General features: G+C 52.0%; 1 long non-coding RNA gene across 1 annotated transcript; it reads right to left on the reverse strand.

The window, feature by feature from the left end:
* Positions 1 to 1,079: 1,079 nt before the first annotated feature.
* On the reverse strand, positions 1,080 to 7,246 carry LOC147602315 (uncharacterized). The gene is made up of 3 exons (XR_015257716.1): positions 7,103 to 7,246; positions 3,202 to 3,315; positions 1,080 to 1,388 (listed from the first exon to the last, which is right to left on the reverse strand). It is a non-coding gene; the product is annotated as an uncharacterized LOC147602315 (long non-coding RNA).
* Between the last annotated feature and the right edge of the window lie 690 nt (positions 7,247 to 7,936).

The raw sequence follows: 7,936 nt of genomic DNA on the forward strand, positions 1-7,936 counted from the left end.
CACGGGTGCTGGCAGCCAGGGCTGGAGCTACCTCTCTTTGCCTGCTGTCAGGATGCACAGGCCCCCTGCCTTTGGGACGGGGCGCTGGCTGCAGGGACCGCTGGTAATTTTTAGTGATGGCTGGAGGGGTTGGTTGTGGTGCTTTTTTAGCAGCAAACAGTTAAATCCAAACTTTCTTCTCCCTCCTTTTTTTTTTTCCTTTTATTTTTTTGACCCTTTAAAAGTGCTAAAATCGAGCCCAAATTGTAAAAACCCCAAGCCATGTTAAAAGTTTAGGCATGTGGTGTTTTGTTTTGTTTTTGTTTTTTTTTTTCTGACAAGGTTTATCTGCAGGAGGGGAAGGGGAACTTGGAGGTCTGTCCAAGCTGTGCAGGTCACTGAGGAATCAGGGGGTCCCCCCTCCTTCTCCCCACCCCCCCTTCTCTCTTTCTCTTTTAAAGTTTTCTTTTCTCCCCTGAAAGGGGGAGGATGGCTTGAAAGGGGGTGGTTGAGGGGGGTAGGCATTTTCCAAACGTCAGTTTGTGATGAAGGGAAGCTCTCTGCCTCAGCAGGATTTAGTCTCTACTCACTTTAAAACGTAGAACAGCAGATTAAAAAAAAAAAAAAAAACATATAACAAATACTGAGGGAAGACAGGCAGTGAAGTGAGAACCTACGAAGAGTAGAGTCTCCCTGAAACTCAGGCTTACCCAAAGCTTTAGCAGAGTGTTTTCTTTCTCTCCCCAACGGTTATAGGATGAGTATCACAAGGCTACAGCATAAATAATCACATTCCCTTCCATTTTGCTTCTCTCACTCTCTAACAGAGCTGAGATTAAAAGCCAAAATCCGAGCACAGCCCTTACAGAGCGGGTGAGTTGTGCCAGTACATATGTTTCCCACTCACATGTTGAAAACTGTACCTTCAAACACAGGCTTGTTTCTGATAGCTTGCATTTCTTCAACTACAAGGGGGAATAAAGCCAAACAGAACTTTTCTGAATTGTTCCTATTGCGCACATCACTGGGGTGAAAAGACGGGGCTGCGTCAGCTCGATACCTTCAACGCAAACAGGAAAGGTTTAGCAAGATGAGCTCACTGGCGCACCAGAACGGAGATCTTTATTTTAGACCGGGGACGGTTTGAACCAATTCGACGCCAGCACGGAGCACCACAAAGTGTCTGGTTTGGGAACAAACCTTCCTCCGTGGTGTGAAGTGTGTTGTTGCTCCTTGATGGCAGATGCCCGGTCACTCTGAGTGTCCCCTCGCTGCTTTTCTTGCAAGGCACATGATACAGAGGGGAGTTTGTACCCCCAGGGACGGTGCTTTCAGATCAGACGTTGTGCCGTGCCCTCTAAAGTCCAGGCACGGGGTCCTGGCAGAATTATTTCTTCCTCGGAAGGAGCCTAAGACAAAAAAGGGGGAAAATGCATTAGAAAGGGGAAGCCAGCTGGGGACGGTTACCCTCACTGGTAGCAGGCCTGCTCTTAAACACCACGTCAAGGCACCGAGATACGCGTGTGAAATGGCAAAGACAGACGCTATTTCTTCCTGAGGTCCACGTTGAGTGGAGAAAGCCAAAGGGTTGTTGACTGTCTTGCGTCCGGGGGCCACCTTTTCAAATTGAAATGAATTGATTTTAAAAAAGCAGGGACTGGCTAATGGGGAACCGCATGGCTGCTATATTTATGTGCATCAAACCGAAATTTAAACAACTTGAGGCAGTGTGGGCTGTATAAACGCTTTATATATAGTAACCTTTTTGTTATTAGTTTTGGAAATGCTCGGTGCCACTTCCCTGCCAGCGCTCCATACAGCTGACTATACAGCATTCAGTCTGCGCTACCATCGAGCGGGGACTGTTTGCTCAACAGCTCCAGGCTCCATTTCCAACTGGAGCGCTAATGCACACCCTCAGCTGGTTCCATAAACCCAGGTAGCCCGACATACGTTGGCCACTTCACTGAGCAGGCAGCTAAAACACAAAAAAGCAAACGCATGGCTGCAGGGGAGGTGTGGGCTGGAGGGTCTTCTGAGTGGGTCAGTTTGGTTGCTTGGATTTTTTTTCTCCCTCTGTGTGAGTGCTGGTAAGAGCCAGAGAACAGGCACATCCTCCGAAGCTGAGTTTGGGCTCATCTCTCCACCTCCCCTCCAAGTTCAAGACATTGCGAATATTTACCAAGTATAAAAGAAATGGGAAGTGCTGGGCATTGATCATTATTATATCCCTTCCCTGACAGAAAATGGGCCCAGGATAGCAGAGCTGAAACTAATCTTTCTAAAGGGAGGAAAAAAAAAAAAGAAGAATTGTGCTAGAGTACCATACATTTCTTTTGTCTTCTGGAGCTCTCATTGAAAACAGGGGCCCATCTGCCCAAGTGGGACATTTCTCAGAGAAATCTAAGAGATATTTGTCCCAGGGTCCACACTAAAGCCACAGACCAAACGTAAGGTGCAAGGGTCTCCATTTCTATCTCTATCTCTCACATGCATCCCTGCACACAGGCAAGCTTACACTCCTTTCTCTTCCTAAAATGATAAAACATCTTCTCCCCAGTTCTGCCGCCTTCTCTGTTTTATGCAGATCCATACTCAAATGTGTACCAAAATTCTTAACTCGGTTTGCTGAAATCACCTAGATTGTCGAGGAAATTAAACTAAACAAGGAGCTGTGTGAAATGTTGAACTTTAAATACCATCCGCTACCTCGAGAAGAAGAAAATAAGTCAATAAACGCTTAGGTTTCTGCTACCTTGAGATGATTGTAATTAAAAAGAATTATTTTGTTAGATTTTTCTTCTTTTTTTTTCTTTTTTTTTTTTTTTTTTAGCATGGTGAGAATTCCCTCATGCTCCAGTAGTGGGTATTTGAAAAGAACGCTCTTTCCCTTTTGATTGTGGACTGAAGGGCAGGGTTTACAGTGTCTCCCCTAGGTGCTAAGGATGAATACGGACGTGTTTAACCTTACCAACAGCGGTGTATTTCTGTGAAGGCCGGGCGAGGTGACAAGGTCAGCCCCAGGAGCCCAGCGGAGGCGTGTTTCACCTGAAGGACCGGCCTTGGGCTGGATGCTGCTGCTGTTTTGGGCTTTGGCTTGGGTTTTTAATTGCCCTGCCTTTCGTCTCGAGTCAATATTAACGCCACAGAGCACGGCTGAGGCCGGGGCTGAGTAAGCCCCGTCGTTAACAGCAGCATAAACAAAGGGAGGGGACCGGCTACCTTGACGTGAGATGCCCGCTTTGTTCCCCAGCCTCCGACGGCAGTCCGGAACCCATACAGGGACGTATTGCCTACGGGAACGAATAATCCACTCCAGCTATTGTCCCAAATCCCCTGGAAAACAAAACCAACACGGCCAAAACAAAGATGACAACAACCCCCTCCACCCTCCCCACGGAACCTGCCAAGGGTTTCATCTCCTCCTGCCTCCCCCTGCATCTCTCCTGGCACCACTGACCCGCTCCCCTACAAGCTCTGCCCCATAGAGCTCACAGCCGCTTCCCAGTTTGCCCAAGCACCCCCCCGGGCCCCCGTTCCCCAGTTTCCCGGGGGAAGATGTTGGAGACCTCTCCCTGTGGGGAGGGAGGGGGAGCTGTGCCCTCCCGTGCCTCTGCAGCCCGGCCGGATCTAAAGGGGCTCCGCGTTCGATGGGGCGGCCACGGGGGACGGCGTGGGGGGTGTGGGCTGCCAGCCAGCAGCCCAGACTGTGTCCGCTCCCTCTTTCCCCGCTCCTTCAGAAGGGGTTCACCCCTCACCCCGTGAAGTGACCTGGCCCAGGAGTAGCGCGATAATCCCCACGCTGGACGTCGGGGCAGAGGGAGGAATAAGGGCCTCCCTCCCCAAACTTTGCGAGTGGCTGGTTTGATCCCGTCCATCCCCGCACGGTGGGGAGAGGGAAAGCCGGGCCAGGCCATGGCAGCGCTGCCTCGGGGGTCGAAAATAGCGCTGAAAATAGCGCTGAGAAATCCCGAGGATCCGCCACCGGTTGTTTTTTTTTTTCCCGGGACACCAGCACCAGCAGGACCGCTGTGGGCGGGGGGCCGCCCTGTGTCCCCCCCACCCGGCACCTGCAGCCTCTGCCTGCTCTGGAGACCCGGCCTCTGCTGCCTCTGTGCTCCCCCACCCCGGGCTGTGTCGGAGCAAACCCACCCCCAAATCCTCACCCTCCCGCTGGGAGCCGCGGCGGCCGGGCAGGGGCCGGCCCCTGCAGTCCCCTTTATGCGCAGCGGTCAGCAGCCGGGTTGGGGCTTTGCAGCTGCATGCAAATAAATCCCCGGCAATAATCTAAGGCGGGTGTGCTGCCCGGACGACAAAGTGCTGCCACAAACACAAGTGCATCTTTTTTTTTTTCTTTTTATCTTTTTTTTTTTTTTTTTTTTTGGCCACCTAGTTCCCGCAAGCTAGGGAAAACAAATAAAAATAGGGAGGGACTGGGAGAAAGCTGGTTAATACGCGTGTTTCATCAACCGCAGCCTGCTTTTGTGACAGAGGACAGCCGGGGATTGTTTCCTGCACCTCTGCGAGAACATCACCACCCGACCCAGCTGGAGAAAACGATTCCACGCGTGACGAGCAGGAACGAGGTGTCCTACCTACACACCCGCTCGCTGCCACCTTATTTGTTCCGTTCCTACGTGGAAAATGCATCTCTTCCCTCAATTTTCATCTAATTACAGCTGTATTTGATACGGGACGGGAAGGGGGGAGGGATAATTTTATACACTATATTCTCTCGCAGGTAAAGGTTGGTTGTTTTTTTTTTTTTTGTTATTTGTTTGTTTTACTGCTTTCCAAGAAAGGCCTGTTTGCATGTATGGGGGGGGGGTTGTTTGGAATTTTGCTTACCCGTCTTAAGCAAAAGCTAAGTAGAGTCAATGGGACGAAAGAAAAAAATAAAGAAGAAAAAGAGGGTGAATCTTTGAGAACGAGCCGGAGGGGGAGAAGAAAAATATCAAACAAAAAAAAAAAAAAAATCCCAGCAACCCAATTCCAGAGAGGATGGGAGGGAGTACAGTTTCCCAATTGCCTTTCTGCGGACTGCCATAAAGGAAAAAAAAAAAAAAAAAAAGCACATTGAAGGGGGTACGGGGGGGAACAGTTTTGCTTTCGCGAACCGTAAGTCACGACAAGCAATCCTTCGTTGACACCTGGTACCCTCCGGGCAACCCCCTCTCCGCCCCGTCCCATCGCCCCCAGAGGCTTTGCCCAGCTCTCTCCACTTCTCTCACCGACCCTGCCCTCCCCCCACCGCCCCCGCCCCCCACCCGAGTTCAGCGCCCCCGGCACCCGGGGAGCGGCAGGGCCCGTGGAGGAGGCGCGGAGGGCATCCCCCTGGCTTCTCGGCTCCTTGCCCCGGCCCACCTGCCGCTTGTCCCCTTGGGGGGGGGCCTTTTTTCTTCTCCCTCCAAATCCTGCTAGGCAGGGGCTGCAGCCAGGCCCTCCGAAGAGGGCTTAGCCTTCGGCCTCGCTGACAATTCGTGCCTCCTCCTCTCCACCGACAGCACAAAAGCTCCGGACCAAAGCGGCCAAGCAAAGCCCACGCCTGCTGCCCTCCCCCTTCCCCCCCGAAATCTCTCCTCCAAAGCCTAGGAGTCTCTCAACCTTTGGACATTTCCCCCAGGAGGAAGAGGAGTTTGTCACCCAAGTTGCCCCCTGCCCCGCAACTGTGTGACCCCGACGCGGGCAGCGGGACAACATCGTGCCGGTTTCCACAACCCAAAAGGAAATTTTTGGGCGAAGGGGCTAGGAAAGGCACCCCATCCCCTACACCCTCACCTATGCCTTTGAAACCGTGTTTAAAACAGCAGCTGAAACGCAATTAATTGTAACTGATTACCATGGATTGGTTTGGCCTCCAAAGCACTTTAAGTCAATTCAGCAGCCACAATAATAATTAATTCATTAATAAGTACTATTGGTGCTTCATCGCTCACGCCAGGAAAAGTTTTCCCCGCGAAGTACAGGTGGCAGGGAGTGTGAAAACGAAAACATTTGCATGTAACTTTTTAACCAGAAGGGAAAGCACTTTGGTTCTATTTGGAGACATGTGTCTCACACATTCCCCCACCCCCCCCCTTTTTTTTTTTTTTTGTAAACTATGTAAGAATAAACATTACAGCTCTGGGCTTTTAATTTCTCCAGATGGAATAATAAAATACTTAGTAGATTTGTCTGGGTTTTCTTTTTTTTTTTAGTATATATATATATATATATACACATACACTATACAATTGAGGATACACGCCTGCTTTTCCCGATGAGGACGGAGAAGCCGACTTAATTCGGAGGCAGAACTACCGAGCCGCGTTTGGAAGAACGCGCTCCAACAGGTTCACTTTAAAAAGCAGGAAAACCGCGAAAAGCACAGCGTCCAAAACTCGCTCCCACTCGCCGGAGCTGCCGTGGAAGGCGGCCCGTTTGTCCCTCACAGGCACCGTGCTGCCCTTTCCGTGCACCCCCAGAAATCTATAGGTGTATAGGTGGCAGGGCGCCTGGCCGGCGAGGGGGTTTTCCCGAGGGTCCCCTCCCTTGAAGGGGGGGATGCTCATCACCCCACTCCCAGCGCGGAGGAGGGTATGGAGGTGACGGGGGGGACCCTTCCTTCTCCTGCCCCCCTTCTTGGCTGAAGGAAGGGGTTCCCTTACCCTCCCGGGGCTCCCCTCCGCTCCCCGCACGCGGGACTTGCGCGCCCAGCAAAGTGCTCTCACGGAGGGCGGACGGAGGGAGGGAAATCCCACGGCTCGGCTGTCTTGAGGACACAGGGGTGCTGAGGCGGGTCAGGAGCCCCTGGGCTGGGCGAAAAGTAATATGAAAAAAAAAAAAGTTAAAAAAGTAAAAAAAAAAAAAAAGTCCAAGGACAAGATTTCTTATCCTAAATTGTACTATCAGGTTGTTGTTGATTTTTTTTTCCACTTTTTTTTTTCTCCCCTTTCCCTCCCTTTTCCCCCCTTTCCCCTTTTACCCCATTTCTTCTTTTTTTTTTTCCTTTCTTTTTTCCTCTCTCTCTTTTTTTTTTTTGCTATGAGAATGAATGAAATAGTCTACTCACCTCTCTAACCACACTCAGCCTCAGACTCCCCGTCACACCCCAGCCCGCTCCCCCCACCCGGTTCTGACTTACATGTGTTCAGAGCAATGGCGAGGGGCTCCCAGCTGGAGCCCTGGCAAACGGGTGCGTTGAAAAGCGCGGGTGATTTTTTTTTTTTTTTTTTTTTTTTTTACTTCCCTCCAATTCGGGTGCCGGCCGCGAGCCTCCAGCCCCGCGTGGGCTGGGCGCTGCGGACAGACAAACAGCCCGAAGTGTGCATAAGGAACAGGTCGCTTTCTTAAAGGAGAACTTACCCCACCGGAAAGTTCACACAGCCCCACGGCAGGCATGGGGAGGGGGTGGAGGGACACGCACGACACAGCCCTAACCCCTTCCCAAAGTGTTCCCTGCCCGCTCAGCGACAGGGCTGGGGACACCCTGCCGCCTTTCCACTCGGGACCGAGTGGAGGGGCGATAGCGGGTCGGCCACCGGCTGAAGAAGTTGCGTTTCCGCGGACCGGCGTCCCCCGTGTCCTGTCCCTCGTGTCCCGTCCCCCTCCCCTTTTCACGGGCGAGGGGCAGAATCCGGCACCCGGGGCGGCCCCGCTCCGGCGGATCCCCGTGGCAGCCACCGACCGGCTGCCCGAAAACTTGGCACTGGGTGCTAAATAGGGGGAAAACGCGGGACTCCAAAAAAAAAAAAAAACAAAAAAAAATTAAAAAAAAAAAAAAAAAAAAGGAGGGGAGGTGATGATGGAGCCATGGAAGAGTAGAGCCCAGGCAGACTGCGCAGGTCGCCTGAGCAGATTTTTGGAACGGAAAAGTAACGCGGGGGAGGGACGGCAGGCTTCGCCGAGCTCCCCCGGTTGGGAACCGAACTGCCCCCCGACCCCGTCAGGATCTTCCCCCAGGAGGGGTACCCGCTCT

This window comes from Chlamydotis macqueenii, chromosome 1, assembly GCF_036417535.1.
Source record: "Chlamydotis macqueenii isolate bChlMac1 chromosome 1, bChlMac1.mat, whole genome shotgun sequence".
NCBI classification, from domain to species: Eukaryota; Metazoa; Chordata; class Aves; order Otidiformes; family Otididae; genus Chlamydotis; species Chlamydotis macqueenii.